The sequence below is a fragment of the Calypte anna genome, chromosome 1 (assembly GCF_003957555.1).
Source record: "Calypte anna isolate BGI_N300 chromosome 1, bCalAnn1_v1.p, whole genome shotgun sequence".
Classification (NCBI taxonomy): domain Eukaryota; kingdom Metazoa; phylum Chordata; class Aves; order Apodiformes; family Trochilidae; genus Calypte; species Calypte anna.
In genome coordinates, this window is record NC_044244.1 from 178,189,808 (window position 1) to 178,212,305 (window position 22,498).

General features: G+C 41.1%; 1 protein-coding gene across 1 annotated transcript in view; it reads right to left on the minus strand.

Annotated features, from left to right (window-relative positions):
- Positions 1-21,811, minus strand: part of WASF3 (WASP family member 3) — a 68,549-nt gene extending 46,738 nt beyond the window's left edge. The window contains exons 1-4 of the mRNA XM_030460288.1: positions 21,800-21,811; positions 20,944-20,969; positions 16,974-16,978; positions 632-719 (exon numbers count right to left, since the gene is read on the minus strand). The gene's annotated coding sequence lies outside the window, so the exon portion shown is untranslated. The remainder of the gene's footprint in view (positions 1-631; positions 720-16,973; positions 16,979-20,943; positions 20,970-21,799) is intronic.
- Positions 21,812-22,498: the final 687 nt, after the last annotated feature.

Below are 22,498 nucleotides of genomic sequence, written 5' to 3' on the forward strand. Positions count from 1 at the left end.
AGCATGGCCCACATCTTCTACACAGTGAAGGAAAGGAAATGCTATACAGCTGCTCTCCTACTCTTCCATCAGCACAGATATGCCTCATCAAATGTGTGGTGTGCATGTCCAAGATCAGACAAACTGGGAAGCATGGCGTTTTCCCCACAAATCTAGTTTAATATCAATTAATATTTATATTTTATTATCTGCTGCTCCTTGAGACAAAACAGTTAAACATTTAACCTCAACATATTTAGTTTAAATGTCTAAAACTATGTATCAGCAAAGTACAGATTATACAAGGTAAAAAAGATTAGAACATGCAAATTTATAAATCAAACATATCACAAACAACAAAGAACAAAGGAAATTTATTTCTGTTCTCTACACAATAAGGTTAGTGTTTAAATTACACTTGTCTCCTGGTCTAATTGTGCTTCCAACATTTCTTTCAGGGACTAGTACAGCATATCTTCAACATAACAAAAACAAACCTTCTCAATGCTAACTCAAAACCTTCTGGACAGTTTCCAAACTTCACTGGTCCTCAGCTTAAAGACTCTAGTCAGTTTGCAAAGTTATCTGTAATACATTCATATAAATGCAAATTAAGTGACAAGGTATATTAAGTAGGAGTTGAACAACTTACCATTTAAAAATGGGAGTAGAGAATATCCTTCCCGTTCACACTTTTGAAATGGCAGCTGTTCTGGAACTTGCTAGCACACTCAGGTAGCCTTCCCTGCAATCAAAAGACAATTTTCAATTTAGCTTTTCAATAGCAGAATAATTATTATAACTGGAATTTTAAAAAATCAGGTTCATTGATCACAAAAAATTTAGTGAAACATGCATGAGTAGAACTAGACATGCTTTTAACTGTTTTGAGTTAAACATTATCTCATGAGTTTTTTCAAGGTCGGAAAATAGTTTGTGCTATATTATAAAATAAAATACTCTTAAAGATGGTGGGAATGGAAAAAGATATAAAATAATGGCCTATAGTAAAACATAATAAAGCACCAAATTTGAGTCCCACTGAGATACTTCACAGTAAATTAAACATTACTAAACACAAACCCACTAAAGCAAAACACATTAAAAAAAAGCAATGAGAATCTCTTTCAAAAATTAAGTTCCAAGATGTTTCCACGAAGATGATATAGATCCTAGCATCAAGAGAATATTCTGACTTACGGATGAACATTTAGCCATGTTAATTTTTTTATAAATTAGATTTCTGTGTATAAGACATCGCTGCCCTTTCTGCAAGACCCGTACAAAGCTGAACTCTAAACTAGACCATTTGATCACAAGATTAATATTACATCTGTATTTTTAAAGGCTGCTGCTATACATTCCTTGATGGAACCACCTCATCCTCCCTCAAAATATCAGAGCTTTAACATCCTGGTGTCCCTATCTAAATTCCAGCAAGCATTAGCCACCTATTCCAAACATAATATTGCACTCTACTTAGCTTGCTACCAGTTGGCCAAGGCTATGGTTCTCATGTAAGCATTCAGATGCTTATGGAACTGTTCTGAAATTACATATTATAAAAGGCTCAGGCACATGTAGTAGCCCATCACATTCAAAGATCTCCCTATCTTATCACCTGGCAAGCTGTACTATATGGGGAATAAGGCATCTTCCAAATGCAGCTTCACAAACCTGACTAAAATTATGTCAGACAGGATCCAATTACCCAATTAAGTAATTTCACAGAATGTTATAGTTAGGAAGAGACCGCCGGAGATCACACAGTCCAATCCCCTTTCAGAGGAGGTTCACCTAGAGCAGGCTGCACTGGATGGTGTCCAGATGGGTTCTGAATGTCTCTAGAGACAGAGACTCTCTGGGCAGCCTGTTCAAGCTCTGTTAATCATACAGTAGAGAGGTTCTTCCTTAAGTTTCAGCTCAACCTCCTGGGTTCCAACCTGTGACCACTCCCCCTTGTCCTGTCACTGGGCACTCCTGAAAAGGCTCTGGTTCCATCTCCATGACACCAGCCCTTTAGACATTAGTAAGCATTGAAGAGATTTCCCCTCAGTCTTCTCCAGGCTGAACAGACCCAGCTCCCTCAGCCTTTCCTCATATGGTACATACTCCAGTCTCCTAATCACCTTAGTAGATCTAACTTTGAACCAACAGTGGTTTATTCAAGTATACCTGTGATTCAAGAAACAGTAAATCTGCTTTAAAGCAATCAGCACAACATTGAAAAACACTACTGAATAGGTGTCACACTAAACCTAGTAAAAGGCCACTGGAACTTTACACAGAACTCAAACCCTCTAGTACTATGAGGATGGCTGAAGATATTAAATTAACCTCACAGTTCCCCGTATTAGCTACTTGTTGCTGTCCATTCATTGCAGTTCACCCCATGTTACCTGGGGGAACAGACACCCACATTGTTACAACCTCCTTTTAGGGAGGTGTACAGAGCCATAAGGTCTCCCCTCACCCTCCTTTTCTCCAGACTAAACAACCTCAGTTCCCTCAGCCACTCCTCACAGTACTTGTGCTCTACATAATAGGAATTCTTGAATGAATTCTTTTTATCCCATAAAATATTCAAGAGGAAAAGAAATCCCAATGGAAGACATTATAAATAAGATTTTTACTTATTACCAAGTACATCACTGGCTCCTCTGCCAAGGGCCCCGTTGGACTTACTAAGTTACAGAAAGTACTGAACAGTTTCAACAGGGTAAGATTTTAGAGATGCAGAATGTATAATAACCCTGACTTGTGATTAGAAGTGTGTATCCAGCTGAATTTTGTTTAAAATCAGTATTTTAAAACTTTCTCCTAGACATGAGGAGGCTGTAGCCAGACAGTCTGAAAAAGAAGCTTTATGGCACACAGGATTACTTCAGCAATCCACAGGACAGGACAAAAAAAGCAAACATGAAGGATTTAATGCAAGACATAACCTACACAGATTGAGGATTAAAAGAATCCAAATGGTAAGTCATCATCAAAATGGTGCAAAAAGGATTTTTTTTATAAGTCTGTTTTCTGGGGTGGGGGAAGGAGTTTTAAAGCATCATGTCATATATGGAGATCTAAAGTTCACCACTGCAGTGTTAATCATAAAGCAACAGTTTAATCAGTGCATACATACAAAAAAAAAGGAAGTGGTTTAAATCTTCAGTACTGGTTTGACTTGTTAACTTCCAACTAAACTCTTGGAAAATGCTGGAATTATGTAGCAGACACTGGGAATGCCCAGACAGCTTCTGGAGTCTTCAAAGAACTGAACCTTGCCTCAACCAGTGGTCAGGTCCCACCTGGTCTTAAGTGCTTTTGGGGGCTTTTCTGTAAAAGAGCCATACACAATCAATTACTTGGAACCAAGACACTCCTTGGTGGCCCATGCCAAGCAGCTTTCATGAGACTGACCAAAACAACTATAAAGTTTCTTACCTTTTACTACATTTGATCCAGATCCCAGTCTTAAACCAGCACATAACAGGAGTAGCATACAGGAAGACACAACAGCTCATGCCCTCTAAGCAGTCTTAAAGATTCCATCGCTCTTGTATAGCTCAAACTCTGAGCCCCCACAGACATCCAGGACACACAGACTTAGGGCACACACTGTCCTTGGAGTGTGGAGAGCAATCTGTCCTCTGCCAGGCCTTTAAGGGACAATTTCCTACTCCATATCTTTCTGAGAACCTCTGTGATGGTCAGATCCTCCACCAGGAATTCCTTCCCAACAAGATCAAGTTCTTGCAGTTCTTTAAAGCACGGTCAGATAAAGTAAAAACTCCCAACTTGAAGACCTTTTGTTTCACAACATTAGAGAGAAGTTGCAGATTAAGTCCTGAGGCACACAACCTAGCAGTGTTAGTCAAAAATACTGCATATACACATAAATATCACTAAAATGAGATGCCTAACTATTAATAAATGAGATTACGTAAGCTTCAGAGTGCCTAAGAAAAAAAAGCAAATTAAGCAGAACTGATGTAATTTTTAAAAAGGGAAAAATACTACTTCTATAAAGAAGTGCAACAGGGAAGGGGAGGCAGTAGCAAGGTCGTCATACTTAATGGTATCTTGCCCAGCACTGCCATACCTGACAGCCAGCTTCAATTCCATGGAATCAGAATTATGCAGATGGTCACAGGCTGGGTCAAGAAAGCAGCTGCTCTCTCTAGCACACCCCACACAGAGGCAAGACAGATTTTTACATCTGGGTCTGCTGAAAGTGACCACTTACATCATTCTATGGCTAACTCCCCTATAGCCTAGAAGTGAAAGAGAAATAGAAAACCAGAGGTGCATTCAGATTCAGCATTTGGGGAATAGGAGGCACATCCTTCACCCTAGATAGAGTGGTGTGGTATAGACCTGGCCTCATGGAAAAATCTCACTTTCCCTGTAATTTTTTTCTCCTCAGAGGTCACATCTTTTGTTTGAAAACCCATCTGAGATAAGAAGCTGACTGGAAGCTAGCCAGTATCACCCCAATTTACAAGAAGGCTGTAAGGGAAGACCCAGGAAACTGCAGACCTGTTAGTCTAACCTCAGTTCCTGGAAAAATTTCAGGACAGAATTTCTCAGGCTGAAAATGACTGTCAGGATCATGAAGGTCATCCTAACCCTATCACTCTATTCCTGATGACCCACCACTAAACCATGTCCCCAAGCATTATGGGAGATTATACTGAATACTACTGACAGACAGAATAATGCAATCATCAGGCACACTAAACACAGGTTCACAAAGGGAAAGTATGTTTAACTAATTTGATGTCCTTCTGTGATAAGGTCACCCACTTAGTGGATGAAGGGAAGGCAGTGGATGTAGTTTTTCTGGATTTCAGTGAGACTTCTGGAACCGTCCCTCGCAGCATCCTTCTGGACAAGCTGTCCAACACTGGGATGAGTGAGTTCCCAGTGCACTAGGTGAAGAACTAGCTGAACAGCAGAACTCAAAGGGTTGTAGTGAATGGGGCTGCCTCTGGCTGGTGACTGGTCATCAGTGGTGTTGCTCAGGGCTCAATTCTGTGGCCCTGTAATAATAATAATACATTTATCAACAGTCTGGATGCAGGAGCTGAATGCCCCAAGTTTGCTGATAGTACCAAACTGTGAGGTGCTGTAGACTCTCTTGAGAGACAAGAGGGATCTAGACAGATTGGAGCACTGGGCAATTGATTTAATGGGATGAAATATAACAAGTCCAAATGCCAGATTGTGTATTTAGGACAGGAATAAATAGGGACAAGAGTGGCAGGAGAGAAGTCCTGCAGAAAGGGATCTGGAAGTGCTGGCTGGCAGCACGCTTGGTACATGTCAGCCATGTGTCCCAGCAGCCAGGGGAGCAAACTGCATCCTGGTGACATCAAACACAGCATCACCATCTGGTCAAAAGAGGTGATTGTCCTGCTTTATCCAGTGTTGATGCAGCCCCACCTTGAGTGCTGTGTGCAGGTCTGGAGCCCCACAATTTAATTACTATGTTAAGGTCCCTGAATGCATCCAGAGAAGGGCAACAAAGTTGGTGAAAGGCTTAGAAGGAATATCCTTAAGGAGCAACTGAGGACACTGGGCTTGTCTGCTTTGGAGAACAGAAGGCTGGGAGAATACCTCATCACTCTCTGCAGCTTCCTGAGAAGGAGAAGAGTAGAGGCAAGTCCAGGTTCAGACTGGACACAAGAAAGGCTGGTCAAACACTGGAACAGGCTTTCTAGAGAGATGGTTGATGTCCCAAGCCTGTTGGTGTTTAAGAGGCATTTGGACAATGCCTTAACAACATGCTGTAATTTCTGGTCAGCCCTGGAGTGGTCAGACAGCTGGACTAGCTCACTGTTTTAAGTCCCTTCTTACTGAAATATTCTATTCTTATGAACAGCACCCTCTCATGTATACATACTTAGGTATGCAAGTAGACATATATATACTATTTATAAAGTCTTTCACATCTATAGATACTTATCTCTATATATACACAAAACCTTAATAAAGGTCCAGCAGGACACAGACTGGAAGATACTTATGAAAAGCATGGCTTTTCATCAACCTGAAAGTCTCAAAAAGCATTTGAATTGTTTTTAGACAAAGGTATCAGATTAATTATTAAAGAGCCACCATTTATAAAATTAAAACTCAGTGGAATTAAATGGTTAGTGACTCCTTACAGCTGGCTTATGAGGTTCAGTTAAGGACATTACTATGTAAAGAAACAAGAGTGAGAAGGGAGGTAGAGAAACGACAGCATTTTTTACAGGTGAAACTTCTGTATTTAATCATCCCATTTTACACCTCAGCTGGAGAGCTATTCCTGAAAAAAGATTAGCATACATTAATATTAACTACATGGTTCAAGTTTGACCCAATCTTAAGGGTTATTCCCACCCCCCTCCTGTTTTTAAAGGAAATGGGCAGTTGTGTTTGTTTCTTCTGAGCCTTTTTTTGTAATAAACCTTTTTACTTATAAGCCAGTTAAACTAAAGCAGTTTTGCATGGATCTATAACCTCAAATCTCATACCACACAGAGCAGCTTACTAGTTAAGGAAGATCAATCAGATCACAGAAATCCAAAAATGGAAAATAAAGTCCACTTTGTCTTTCAAAACGAAGGCTGAAGTGGCTTAAAGCTATCATGCCTGCTGCTACCATGAGATTTTTACTGTTTTAATTAAGGCCCATTTTCAAAAATAATTTTTAAATTATTTCTACTTCACAGTGATAAGTGTAAGGAAAAGTATGAACTTCCTAATGCAAATCACATAACCCAACCAGGTTATCTACTCCTTTAGCATAGACTCAACATCAAGAAGTTGATATTAACTCAAGAGACCAGATTTGCCTATTCCTACTGAACATTCTAATAAACTCTATAAATCCTTTTCTTCAGATTATGTCAGCACCATTTTCACAGCCATGCTTAGTATTTTCTAATGGGAGAGAGCCAGTCAGCTGCCACAAACGCAGCATCTTACAACAGCAATTTCCATTGAGAGGTTTTGAAATAATGAAAAAATCTTTATTTGATAATGAAGTCTAAGAAAATCTAATTTTCTAAATACATGCAATATATATGTATTTATATACACATCCCAGATCTCTTTAATTTTGTAACAATGTGACTGCAGGTATGCCACCCTATTCTGTTTCTTGCCTGTGTCCTGTCTCCAGTCTTCCAAAAACCATAACAATATCCATTTCAATTACATTTTCAAGTCCTTCTCCCTTTGCCTTCTTCTACAGAAGATTTTGGAAACTACAAAGAGTGTGTATTATTTACAAGGATGAAATACAGCTTTACATCATGCAAGATGCAAAATATCTTTACTTTGGGGAAAAAAACAAAAAAACCCACAACCAACCTTGAAGATTTTGAAATGGTGGTAACAGGTAGGCATGGACTGCCATGAAATCTGCAGCAGTTTTTCTTTCCTTTAAAGAGAAAAACTATTCACTTTAGCACTGTAGACAGAAGTGGAAGCACAGGACATATCCCAGGAAAGGAAGTATGCCATATCCCAGGGAACACCATGCCTACCCAGGCAGCAGCTGACAGCTCCACAGCAACGTGTGGCCTATACTCAGTAATGGAATCAAGCAGATGTTTTGATTATTACTGATTTCTCTGCTTTAGAATGGGAAGAAAGAAGGAAGGGACTGCTGGGAATCTGGCACAGCTTCAAATCTGTTTCTTGTCACCTCCATATAGGAAAGCAGAAAGCACACAATGCTTTGGGGCTCCACTTCCCAGAGGACTGAGCTAGAGCCACACAGCTGGGACCCATTGCTTCCTCTTCCCCTCTTCATTTAACAGCTGCTGAGTGCTCACAGAAGAGTAACAAACTATGTAAAGGAACAAACTATTACCAAAAATAGAGGTTCAATTAGAAGCCTGACAACTACTTCTGCAGTGTGTGAGGCTTTTGGTCAACAAACACAAGCACAGGCAGTGCAGATGTGTGAAAACTAGCAAGTAGAGTCACATGGGATTGAGAACTTGATGCCTTGCCTTTACTCTTCTACCACAAATGACTTTGGTTTGAAATTACCAGGTAGTTCTTCATGGGTGACCCCTACGACCAATATGTGGTGAGGTGGGGTAAGCCTCAGAGTCATCTGAGCTGACCACTGACATCATTAGAGGTTATGAGATTTCCAGTGAATTCTGCATCAAGGAACTAAGAGAGACCATCCAAGAGAAGGCATGGAACCTTGTTTTGGGGTTTGTTTTGTTGTTGCTGTTTTAGGGAAAGGTTGAGATTCGTTGGGTTTTTGTTTGGGGTTTTTTTTTGGTTTTTTCCTCCTCAACACTTTATATTATCACCTGATCCCATAAAACATATTTGGCATGGTACAGTTGCACACCAGCAATCTTATTATAGCAACTTGTTGCAGGTTAAAAGAAGAAAGTGTGATTCACATTGTAAAAAGGTTACTGCCCCAAACACTTTTAAGAGCTTATGTGTTCACAACATGCTGCAGACACTTGCTAGTTATTTTCCATTAACCAGAAACACAAACTAATATTTCCCTAAGCTACTGGCAACACACTTCCACACTAATTTTACTCTTGCCATGCAGGTCTAACTTTAGAAAAAAAAAAAAAAAAACAAAAAACCCCACATTTCCGACCGTGCTTCATTAAAGCTTTTCTCTCCTCTTTTGACACACGGAAGATCCAAGCTCGGATTTGGAGATAACTCAAAGTTTTAATTTTGTTAGCCTCACATACTTGGTACATTCACAAACCAATAGAAATGTTAAACTGTCATTTAAACATGCCTAGATTTCATTAGGCAACTAAATATATCCTTAATGTGTTTTGTTGGGGTTTCTTTTAGACATCAAGACTTACAGAAAATGAGATTTAGCCATGCTGCTGACATGCAGAAAAAAACAAAACAAAGGGAACAAAACCTTCCACTTATTTCATTTTCAAGTATGACAGTGGTACAGAAGTGCCTTACCCTTGAGAAAGGCTTTTATTAAGGATTAGCCTATCATCAGGTTGACATGTAAATAACTAAATGTTCTGCACCAAAACTACTACTTTAAAACCTGGAGCAAGACAACCTCCTAGATATTGGCCTTACTGCTACAAAACCAGTGATATGATCACCTACATATAAACCAAAACAAACAGAAGAAAAATAAAAACTCCAGTGACATACCAGCACCAGTCCTCTAGTGGTAATGTTTTGCTCCATTTTTCAGGCAAGTAGATCACTAGGTTTTGTACAAAACTACATTAGTTTAAATTGCAAAATTAAGTGAAATTTTCATCTCAAAACCCTTTCTCCAGATGATTCCCTGCATCTGATCACCTCAGGTCAGTCACTTTTTCTGCTTTTATTCAAGTAATTAATAACTAGTAATGGACAATATCATATGAGTAATAACAAGAAGTACCATATGTCATAACATTTTTGACAAAGGGATTTTTGTCATTTTTGACATTGGGATTACAGGCATGACATGAACTCTCTCTCCCCATACCTGCTTCTTGCTCTTTGAAAAACAAACTTGCCTGCAGGACAGTTAGGACTTTTTTTCAGGAATTTTAAACCCAAACACACTATTGCACAGAGTGATACTGTACCAGTAGTGGGAACCCATACAAGACCTATTCCCAGAAATACAAGATCTCTTCTCCCTAGCACAGCCCCCCTTTCCCTGTGGAGGGATTATAGCACTTTTTTTAAACCAAGACCAGTAAACTAAGATAAAAAAAACTAGGCTTAAACTAACACTAAACCTTCCAAGTTCTTGCATTGTTACCATACAGCTAAATATTTCCCTACTGCATTCTTTTTATTGAATAGTAAGCAGACTCATGAGAAAAAAAACATTGGATCCTGCACTTCTGAAGAAGCAATATAAAAGGGATTAGCCAGAATTTAAACACAAATGCATAAGAACACACAAGAGGCACGTTTTCAGATTTCACACCCCTGTGCAACGTGCAGTCTTTGCTGTGTCTTTCTATGTAACAGGAGGGCACTGATTTAATGGCTGGAAGTGATCCTATGCTATGAGCAGTAAACAAGCACAACCAGCTCTAAAGCAATGTATCTGTGCATTAGGAACAAAAGGTATTAAAAATAAATACAGAGCAGGTGACAACTATTACCAGATCAGATGATTTATTTATAAAGTCTCCTCTGGGCTACCAAGGATCTATCTGGCAGAAATTACTCATAAGGAAGAGAACTTCACTTTCTCCAAAGCCTTTAGAGTACCAGTATCTGTTGCTAGATAAAACATTTCTAGATGCACTAAATCCCAATCCAACATACAACAGTTCACAACCAACATTCTTTGCCTAATAAGGGAGGACAGGGTACCTGCAGCTACTGCAGCCTGATCAGCCACGTTCTTTTCTATTCAGAATCACCAAAAGTTGCTTCAAGCCTAAAGAAAAACGTGATACTCAAGCTTCCCACTTTGGCCAAGTTTATTCTTCTTTTAACACCCAGTAAGAATTGGATTTGAAACAAGCCCTGCGTGCTTTGAAAAGGCAAAAGAGGAATCAACAGAAAAGAGGATCAACACTTCATTATACACCTGCAGAAATGAGCAAGAAAGCACGGAAGGCATATTTTATGGACCACTACTAAAATCATGCAAATTAATTAATCCATAGTGGAGTTCAATTATTTCTACAGTCTTATCTTTCCTATAGTTACATTTATTATAGTATTTCATTCAAAGTGAGTCTAAAAGACTCAAAAATACACTTCTGACAAAAGAACATATCCTTCATTTGTATTAAAGACACGTTTGTGTTTCAAGGTTTCCTCCATGTATTTTATTTCTAAAATATCAATAATCAGGTTGAACATCTTAAAGAAAATATAACCATTTTAATAACCCTCAAATTCACTGGCTTTATTCCTCCAGATTCAACACCAATACTTGTACCCTCACACTGTTAGTTTTCCCACTCTGTGGTAAAACACATGATTTCTCTCCATTTTTAGCCTATCCCTGTAACTGAATGGACCCAGATGGACTTCTTTCTGTTTGAAATTGTTTGTTCTTTGCCATATTTATTGTTCTGTAATGAACTATAACAAATGCTATCTTTGATCAACAAATCAAAGCTGTTCACAAAACTTACATCAATGTATCTTCTAATACTTGATACTCAAAGGAATAAACAGCCAAGACTTTACCAAGATAAAAAAGCATAGGGATACTTAAAGTACTACTTCAACTTGAATTTATAGGCATGGGTGTTACAGTCAACATCATAGTTATACCATAAGCATAAAATGAGCCTTATTTATACTGGAACTTCAACATTCAAGTTTAGCTTTGAAAAACTTCAAAAAATTATTACAGGCAGCTTGTGAGCCTCTCTGGAGCCCAGTAACTAGGCTGAGGAAACTCTTCCCAAGCCATGATTAGCATTTAGCAGCTTAAGGGCTAACTCTGCTTGTTGATGCAACCTCGACAATCAACCATAACGATACATGATTAAAGTTAAGCTTCCAAAAGCATTTAACATTTGATTCTGCTGAAAATACAATTTTACTACACGTTGTGAAAATAAAATCACTTTTTTCCTCTTTTAGAAATCCATGATGATGCAAGACATATGCTTGTTTTCCAAACAACAACTGTTTTAAAAAAAATATTCATTGTGATGTTCTTGCCAAAAATAACATTCTGTGGCTTAAAGAAATGTGATAGTAGGCAGTTCATTCAGTTGAGGGAAGAAGAGTTTACATTTGGCAAGGGTTTACATTTCATGTCTTGTATCTACTTCCCTCCATTTTAAGTTTCTTTGAGGATGGATGTGGCAATGGATAGGGTTTCTGTTGTGGTTTGTTGGGATTTTTTTTTTTTACATCTCCAAGTATTTTACTCACTGAAAAAAAAAAAAAACCACCAAAAAACACATCTGTGGGTTCCACCAGAAATGACACAAAGCAGAAGTTCAACACAATACATGTTTTTTACATTTTTTTAGGATATAAAAGTTTGAAAGGGAAGTGAAAAAAAAAAAAAAAAAAAAAGACTTCAGAAGAAACACATGAGAGTTTGCCACAGGAGGAAGTAGAACAGAAAATTCCAATGAGGAAGCAGAACACAACCAAGAACATCAGCAGCTTCATATTAAAACATAGGACAGGGAGAGAAGGAGACTGATTTGGTGTTTTAGCTGCTGTAGTCTTAGACAGTATAAAGACTACCTGCCAATAAAGGTGGTTATTTCACTGTTGCCTCAAAAGTTTCAGATTAAGATACAGAAACACAATGTAAATATACAAATTAGACTATACACTGTGTAAGACTCATTTCAGAAAGCCATAATTTTAAGACAATGGTTTGATCTGCTATAATATTTGACCTTGACTTTCATTAATTAATAACTCAGAAATAGTAACTGGACCAATTTACTACTTTATGTGAAATATGTAGTTGATTTGAAGCACCAAAACAACAGAAGTTCTGAAATTTTCCCCAATAGCAGAGCTCTACTTGCTATTTCCCAGAAGTTTTTGCAAATAGTTACAAATCCCATTGAACAGAACCCTGCCATCACTCTAAGATACAAAAATTCATGAAGTCTGCTGAACCCTAACCAACATCAAGCCAGAGAGTCAGACAACATTGCAGCCAGCTGAGTGACCAAGAAAACAACCCCTACACTGCAGATCCATGCAAATTAGAGACCCTCAGAAATTTTAGTATGCCAAGCAGAACGTTATTGCAAAGCACATACTTTCTCCAGTAGAACAGCAAATACTTTGGAAAAATAAGGTCAGAATCCCAACTATCTTACAGTAGTATTTCAGATGCAGCTATTCCAGGCTATTAAAAATCCTTGAGGTTAAAAACTAAACCACTTATTAATCCACCAACACAGAAGCTTCTCCTATCATTAGCAGGGCAAATCCAGCAACCAGACACGAAGGTCTTTCTTCAGACCACAATCAGCTTGAGCTGTAACTAGGTGTTGCTCCTAATCTTATCTACACGATTGCATAGAAATACCCACCCCAAATCAATGGATGCTTGAAATTTCAAGATAGTCTACAAGAGCAGAAGCAGTATTTGATGACAGAAGCAAATGTTATAATCACTACATTTTGTTTGAGGGCTGGAAGACTATCTCAGTGCATTCTCAGACACTCCTCTGGATGGTATTTGTACCTCCTCACTTCAACAGTCAGGTATTTCATGCTTGCCATGCCCAAGCTCTACAACTCTATAGTTGCTATAAAGTGACTGCTACAGTCAAGATGTACGAATTCTACGAATTTTAAGAACAGAGAGCTCCAAGAGAAGCAAGCTGACTGAGCTGAAAGAAACAGGATCCCCTCCATATAGAAAAAAAAATGGAAGCTGATGAAATGCGAGTTCCTGATTCTTTCTGCAAAAAGAACAGTGAAAAGAAAGCACACAGCTTGCACATCTGCTTGTCTAGCATAGCCTGACAAATACCCATGCTCTGCTACACAATTATATAACCTGAAATTGTAACCAAACCTTTTCCACAGCTGTACCAAGACATCCTCTTTAAATAAGACTTAACTACAGCCACACTCCAACTCCCTGAGTTGGCATGCAGAGGTTAGAAGGAACTTCAATATTCAAACTGTGAAAAAAAAAAAAAAAGCAAAAAACCAACAGTAATACATGTACAACAGTGTCGCCAAATTCAGCATAAAAATCAAATGTAAACTTCATTTGAAGTTAGATGTTAGCTCCTCCATGTCTGCAGCTGTTGAGGTATTCAAAGCATCAGCCAAGCTTTAAGAAGAAAAACAGAACTTTCTCAGGAAATAATTCTACAATCAACCTTCTGATATAAGTTCCAGAGAATTCCAACATTCTATATAAAACCCATCAGCAAGCTATGTCTGTAGAAGAAAGAACTAAAAAGTCACATTTTCACTAAAGCCTCCCTTCTAATTCAGAATTCTATCCTAATTTCTTCATTCACATGTAATGAGGCAGAAGAACCCAAAGAAGTGTTTCCAAAGGCTGTTTGAAATTTCAAAATACAACAAGCTTCCCAGGCCTTGTCTTGTAGCACACCAGTCCCCACAGCTGCCCATTGCCCTGTCAGAACAAAAGCAACTCTACAGCAGATGAATAGTTTTCCCTGACATCATGGAATACTGACCTTTTGCCATTACGGTATTTCAAAACAAACATCAAGAAATCAGTTCCAACATTAAATGCAATACTGTTAAACATTTTGACATATTATGCCTTCCACAATCACATACAGAGGCTCTCTGACTATTACTGTTGCCTGTTACAGTCAAATTGGTTGCCACTATGAAGATGCACAAGAAACCAGGGATTCACCAGGTGAAGAACTGAGGTCTCTGGCTATGAGGAAAGTATGTGTCCTGATGCCATTTAATTTTCCAGGTCACAGGGAAAGAAAGAGAAAATCTGTTTACACCTTTACCAGCCTTTTTTGTATAAAGTTATGGATCCAAGGTTTACATACTGCTCACATGCACATACTGCTCACCAATGTCTCCACTCAGGTACACAACAGTGACCCAAACGCCACTGTCCTTCCCTCACAGGAAGGACACCAGAAGCACTAACCAGAAAAGACAGATTAGCTCTTTCCAACCCTCAGAGAAAGGAATTGCAACATGAACAGCAGTGTGAGGCTGCAAGAAACAGCTACTGGGGAGGGAGGAGTGGGAAACAGCTGCACACATCAGCTATGACTGCATACATTAGCTATAAGGGAACACTCAAACTCAGCTGGTCCTTAGAGCCATCAGCACTGGAAAAAAAATCTCATTCCCAGATTCAAGGTGAATCCTAGCCCCTACTATCGGCCCTATCAATGGTATCTTGGTCTGCAGCAAGTGACCTGGCTAATCAGGTCATGGAAGAAAGTCCTGATGGCCATGTTTTATGCAATGTTCTCCACCTATAAATATGTCAGATCTCCAGCAAATCCCAACTTATATGCACTGACCTTTACACACAGTCTTAACTGTTGGTACTGGCAACTAGACCTGAATAAAACATTTTTCATGAGATGCTTTTCAGTCTACACTGATAAGATGCTTTGCTCTCTTTTAGTTGCTACAACTATATCAACAGTAAAAGGAGATAATTTTTGTACACGCTATCTTCTAAACAGTCAGTGAAACTCAAGTCCTCTAAGGCCTCTAAAATACTATTACATTACAACCATGAGGATCAAATCCAAGTCCTGACTCCACACAGGGAACCCTAGAAGTTAAAACAGTTACCTAGAAGTGTTGTACAACTGCTTCTTGAACCCTGACTGGCTTGAAGCCATAACTACTTCCTTGGGGACCTTGTTCTAGCACTTAACCACCCCCAAGTCTGTAACATTCCCAGTGAAGAACTTCCAAGCTGAACTTCCCTGATGCAACTTTATGTCATTCCCTTGGACCACACCATTGGACACCAGGCAGACAAGAGCAGCACCTCCACTTCCACTGCCCCTCATAAGGAAGCTGTTGATGGAGATGAGGTCACCTCTAAGTCTCCTCTTCTGCAAGGTGAACAAACCTAGGTTCTTCATTCATTCCTCCTAAGTCATGCCCTCTGTTTCCTTCACCATCTTTGTTTCCCTTTTTGGACACACTCAAATATTTTGGTGTCATTGTTATACTGTGAAGCCCAAAACTGTTGCTACATTTTATTTCCATTACCTTTGCCTTCATGATCCACCAATACAATAAAGACATAGAACAGGCTTCCTAAATGACGAAAACAACACGCTAATTTAAACCATAGTATTGTATGTTACAATTCAACTAATTAGACAGTAACCTAAAGGACAAGACACTAAATAACATATTTGTCTGAGAAGTAGTAAATTAGAGCATTCCAAGAAAAATATAGCATCATCCAATTCATAAAGCAGTGACGTGTTTCCTGAACAAGGAGTCACTAACATATCAAGGGTAAGGCAGTAAGCGTTCAGCATTGAGACACAACCCTAAAAATTCAGGACTACCACTCAGGCAACCCAGCAGTAAAATACAAGCAGCATCACTTGATCATGGTCATCCAAACAGCACACTTCAACTCAACTATATTCAGTAGCCTCTACACCTTACCAGCACAGTCCCACCCCAACCAGCACCCTATTTTAATATTTAACAGCTGTTCAGCAAACAGATTAAATATACAGAAAACAGCTACATGTGCTCATAGACAAGCCAAGTGCTTGAAAATACTACATTACCTTAGAAAGGCCGAAGGACCCCATTTCAAAAATGCAAAAAAAAAATCATTTAACTAATAAAAAGAATGAAATCACAGACTTACATAGAATTTCAAATATCTGAAAAATTATAACTGCTAACAGCACTTGCTAAAACAATGAAGTATTTTTATCTATCAGTTTCATTTAGATAATGCATTAAACAACATTTTCACTGATAATAACCTAAACTTTCCTTCCCAATTTTGAAGTTCTACCAGCAAATAAAAGGTTGACAGGGGACTTGAGAATCACCATAAGATATATACACAACTCAACAGCAAGTGCTTTCACATCAGCATAGAAGGAAATATAACCACTGCATAAACCTTCAAAAAGTCTGTCTCATTCAAAACTAATCATGATATATATTTTGAATCTATGTGAATTTATCTGTGCACACTGCTGTGTAAATGAACAATGCTTGACAGAGCTGCGCCATAGGGAATTATTCTATAGTTTCTATACTGTGAAGATTTGAACAACAGAGATGTGCAATAAAAGCTCCTGCCAAAGAAATAGTGAAAAAGAGTTTTGATTTATGAAACTAGACAGAAAACATGTCGGGCTGTAATTCTGTGCACAGCATTTGAAAGTCTTTTTTCTTGTCCTGAAGAAAAATATATTTAAGTCAACGCAAAATTGCAGGTTTGACAGATTAATGGAAGTTACAACTGCCTTAGCCTAGGCTACTTCTATTTATATCAATTATAATAACTGTAAAATATGAACTCTGAACACATTCAAATTACCACTGATATTTATACATACTTTATCTATGTCAATTACCAGCATTTTAAAGATTGCACCATATTCTGAAGACTGCTATAAAACCTGAGTATCTCCAGAATGCAGGATTAGTTCCAAAACTACAGCAAAAACATCTGCATGCCAGCCATGTACAAGACACTTAGTTATCATGTTCAGTGATGCTTGGCCTATTCTCTAATTCTGCACTCAATAGTCTGTCAGTTCTTTCCAGTACCTCTTACCAAAACACTCTTGCAAGGAGGTTTGCACTTAGGAATGTTGAGAAGAAAACCTTCACATTAAGTGTAAGCTGTTTGATACTATACAAATGATGGGAAATATTATGCTTTATTGTTTCATGGTTTAGAACAACATCTGTGTTTAAAACAAACACAAACATCAATCAGGTTCAACCTGACTACAACTAAATTTTCAGTTCTGCTACACAGCCAAGGCTCAAGATGCCTCCATTCAATTCTGAGGCAAGTAACTGATTTTCATAGGACCATGGAATGGTTTGGGTTGGAAAGGACCTTCAAGATCCTCTAGTTTTAATACCCCTGCCATAGGCAGAGGCACTGTCCACTAGACCAGGATGCTCCAAGCCCCATCCAGCCTGGCCCTGAGCACTTCCAAGGAGGGAACATCGACAGCTTCTCTGGCGTATTCTATATGCATAACTTCCATAATGGAAAAGTTAATACTCACCCATTACCTATTTCTCTGCTCTTTTAAGTGAACAAGCAGTTACAATCTGTGACCCATAGTATTTTCTTGTACAAGGAAGCTTCTGATGACAACCTACAGCTGTAACATAACACAGGACGACACTTTTGTAATCTGATCCTATTAATGATGTTCATATACTGAACAGATTTAAGATTAGAGAGCTAAGAAAAGATCCTGATAAAAGCAACTTCTCCCCATCATTCCTTTAAATTAATATCTCTACTGGTGAGGCAATTCACAGAACTTACTTAGTATCATAACTCACTGGACGTGCACAGCCTGCTTATACCAGTAGTGCAACCCACCTGGCACACAGCCTCAATACCTGTAGTACTGAGCTGTAACTGTAGCTCAATACCCTATGAAAGCAAAAATAAAATAAAATCACAGTAAAAACCACCAGAAGTCCAAGCATTTTATTTGAAGCAACAAATGAGTCAGGAAGAAGCCTATAAATCACCACTGAATTAAAATGGCCAAAAAGTCCTGCGTTATACAACCTCTATCAGATGCAAGCTTAGTTACAAGACCATTTCAACTAAAACCAGGCCTGCAAGAGCAGACTTCTATTACCTGCACCAACATTTCTTGCTCATTCCTCCTGCTGATCACTGTACATAAGAAACCTAAAAAATAATATTCCTATCATGTCACACAATGGCTTTTCTTCCTCTTTCTTCCACACAGAAACACTGCCTGCAGACACTGTTTCAGAGAAATAAGACATTTACCTTCTTATTGAAGAATAAAGTAAATAAACCTGATCTAAAGTCATACCAAAGCTGTTGATCTGTAAGAAGTTTATATTACTACTCCTAAAATCATAATCCTTTAAGGCATAGTGCACAGACAAATACTGAAAAACAAAGCAGGTTTACGCTATTAGCTATGAAATGTCTTATGTGTTGTACCACATAAATCAAACATGAAGCTTCAATAAATTATTTCTACTGTGAAAGCTCCCTTTTAAAGCACAAGCAAATCTATTTCTGACATACAAAGTCATCTTTTGTTGCTTCCATAGACAAATAGGAAGATTAGCAAAGACTATAAAATTTCAGAAACTCTTGTGTATAATCAAGACTATTGTTTCAGTATCTGACTAAAAATGTTTTCAAAGTTTTCTTTATTTGAAGAAAATAGCCATTAAAAAGGATAATAAAGGGAACTGGCTCAATTATATATTATTTCATGTATGACAAAGCCTCTGTGTTCATCACCTACATTCACAGTGCAACCAGCAATACAAACAGAAACTAATGTTTGGTTGACCAAGTCATCCCCAAAATCCAGTTGGAAATTAATCAAACTTCCACACTGCTACAAGGGAACACAGTGTGGTCCTGATGTCCACTGAAGAGCTGCAAATAAAAGAACCTTCTTACAGGGCTAAATTAAAACTGCATTCTTACTATGCAAGAATTACTTAAGGCCCTTACCTTAGTGTAGCCAGATAACTGTCCTGCCATCTTACTGTATTTCATTCTGAGAAGAACTTAAAGGCAAAAGTAAGCTATAACTGAACGTAACACCTAACACAGCTCAATTCCACAGCTCAAATATGAGGTTTAATCTTGAATCGTTAAGTTTATGAGTACTGTAACTTTAACAGGTTTCTATCTTGGGTATTAGTCTATATATTTATTCCATATCTTGTCAAACTCCATCTATTAGAGGCCACACAACTCAACATCTGAGCTTCAGGCTGCTGTACCTTGTGAGGGGGCATGCTGGAGAATAAGAACTGCAGCCTTATTCCATTACTTCATTCCTGTGTTCAAGCACACACTCTATCAGCTACTATGGAAAATATTTTATCAAGCAAAGTCAAAACAATAGTCTGTCTCCTATAAACTTAATACTTCTGTTTCCCTATGTAAAGCTTAAAAAAAACACAAAACAAAACAAAACAGCGGGTCTTGCATGATAGGCAAGGCAAAACAACCTCCTTCTCTTCATTCTCAGATTTAAGAGTCTCTTGAAGTTTCTGGAGGCTTTTGTCAGTCCCCATCTTTTTCTAATAGGGATACTTTCCCCTACTCCCTGTAGTTTACAAAAGAGTCACAAAGAACTGCAGCCAGACAGTTTATTCCTTTTCCTGCACAAACAGTGCACAAACCAAGCCATTGGTGCCTGGAAGTATTTTCTACCAAGGAATCTCAACAACTACATCCAATAACCCATCACTCAAGCACAGTCCCCACTTCATAGATTGTTGTTCCACCTCTCACTCCTCCTGGTAGCTATCTGCTAAGATCACTGAACCATAGCAGAAACGCGAAGGGGAAAAAAAAAAAAGAATAAGCATTTCTTAACAGCTTTTCAGATAGTGCTGGACACACAGAAGTTGGAATGAATCCCCGTCTCCACATGCCTGAACTCATTCAGACTCCTTGATTCTTCTCAGACACACATTCACTTAAGAAATAAGGGGGGATGGAGAACAAACACTATTAATATGTTAAAAAAAAAAAAAAAGTAGGGAAGAAAAAAAAAAGATGATGAGTTAAAAGTTCCTGAGCTGTCAAGGAACCCCAGCAGCCCCATTCAAAGCCAAAAACTATTAATTTTAAGTGCTTGAAGAGCGCTGGACATTCAGAAGAGACTCGCTGGTGTCACGCCGCGGGGCTGGTGCGGTAGAAACACGAGTGGGGAACAAGACCCCGAATTTGCGGTTCCCGGGGGTGGGTGGCGTGTCCCCCGCGGCCCGCTCGGAGCGGTAGCTCCGAGCGGGCCGCGGGGGACACGCCACCCACCCCCGGGAACCGTAAGTCTTAGGGTGTCTTCCCCTGATCCCACACATGGGGCGGGGGGACGACTCTGCAACAACCAACCCCCTCCTCCCCTCAGACGGAAAGGGGAAAGGGGAAGGCGCCCCGTGGCTCTGTCGGGGCTGGCGAGGGGCCGAGGCCGGCAGAAGGGCTCGGAACAAAGCTTCCCCCGCCCGGCTGAGGCCGGCCAGCTGAGCCCGGGCCGAAGAAGAGCGAGATGCCCCGTCGGTGCCCTCATCGTGGCTGTGAGGAGAAAGGCGCTGCTGCCGCGCTGAGGGGGCTCCCGCAGGGCAGCCGCGGGATTATCCCCGCGGGCGGCCGGCGAGGGACCGCTAAAAAGCGGCTGCTCCCCCCTCAGCGCCCCTCCTGGCGGCCGCCGGGCTACCGGGGAGGGGTGAACGGACCCCCAGACCACCGCCACCGCCGCCACACCCTCCTCCCCACCCTCTCCTCGGTGGCTGAGGGAGAAGGGAACGCAACCCCGCACCCACCTGGCACCCGGCTCCGTCCCATCCCGCTCCGCCGCGACCGCCGCCGATCGCCTTCGCGGGCTAAGCCCCCGCGCGCCCCGCCGCCGACCCTGCCCCCTTCGGTCTCAAGCCCCGCCCCCTAGCCTTGCCATTTGCCCCTCGCCGGGAGGGGCGGGGCAAGGCTCGCCAATGGGAGTCCGCGCTTCGGACCACACATTGCTGATCGGCGTGAGAAGCAGCCAATGAACACGCCAGGAGGGCGGGAAGCGTTGTCAATCAGCAGCCCCTACCTGGGGCTCGCAAGGGGCCGGGCGTGGGGTGGTTCCGCGCCGCTGAGCAGCGACCGAGCCCCCTCAGCTCCCTTCGCTTCCCCCCTCCCCGCTCTCCCCTCCCCCTGGGCCTTGCTGCAGCCGCTGAAGGGGGCGGTCAAAGCCGCCGGGGTGTGTAGGCTGCCACGGGGCTCCCGTCGACTGCCCGCCGCGGGGTTGTCTTCCCCCCGCATGTACGTGTCCTCTCTGGAGCAGATGCCTCTTCTTCGGGAGCCACACCGGCCCCTTTCCGGCCCGACCCTGCTCCCCGTCCCGCCTCGGGGCCGGCCTCACGCCTGCTCCACAACAGCTTCAGCCCGGTGCCGGCTGCCGAGCAGGGATCCCGCTTCCCTCAGGGCTGCCCTCCCGCACAGGCAGGGCGGGGGTCGGGCTGCCGTGGCCCTGTCACACACCACTCCCCCTATCTCCCTTTCCCCTCTCCGGCCACCCCTTCTCCACCCATCTCCCCGGCTTCAGCACACCGGTGCCCGGCTCCTCGCAGCACTGCGGGTCCCCCTGGGTCTCTCCCCCAGCCTCCTCCGTGCGGCTGGGCCCACCCACCCACCCACCGCCGCGGTCCCTCTGCCGCCTGCCAGGCGGCTCTGCCCTCATGGCGAGCTGCCACAGGCATCCGCCGCTCCAGCCCGCCCTTCGCCTGCCCTTGCGACCCAATTCCCGCTGAATCCAATTTCTGGTCATCCCAGAGAGCTCTACGCTGGTCCAGACACCCACCCCAGCGCTGAGGGGGTCCGGCGGGGCTGGTTTCGGGAGGTGTTTGTGAGGGCTGCAGCTGCTGACCCGGCCCCAACAATGTGTCCTCCTTCCTTTGTGGTGTTCCCCGCCACCGGGGCTTTTGTCGCTGGCTGCAAAGCCTTTAGAAAAAAAATAAGTCGGACTTTATCATGTGAATGAGATTTTAGGGGGTGGGGTGTTGTGGGGGAGGATAGAACAATTGCCAAGCGATCTTTAATGCCCCAGGGCACTTCAATAAATAATCGCAGCTGAAAGCAGAGGTTATTGAACGCCATCTCGAGTCAATCATTTTTGGCAACTCAAGAGTTTACTGAACTCAAACCCAATGGTACCACTGGTGTCAGTTCCCCACACTTTTCCTTACGGGGGGATGAAGCAAAGACGTGGAAAAAAATAGTATGTGATATTGCTATTAGCTTGAGGAAGACGGGGGGAAAAAAAAACACCAAATAAAAATACCCCACAACTTTTATTTAAGATTTTAAGATACCAACATCAGTAGAAGAAGGAGCAGC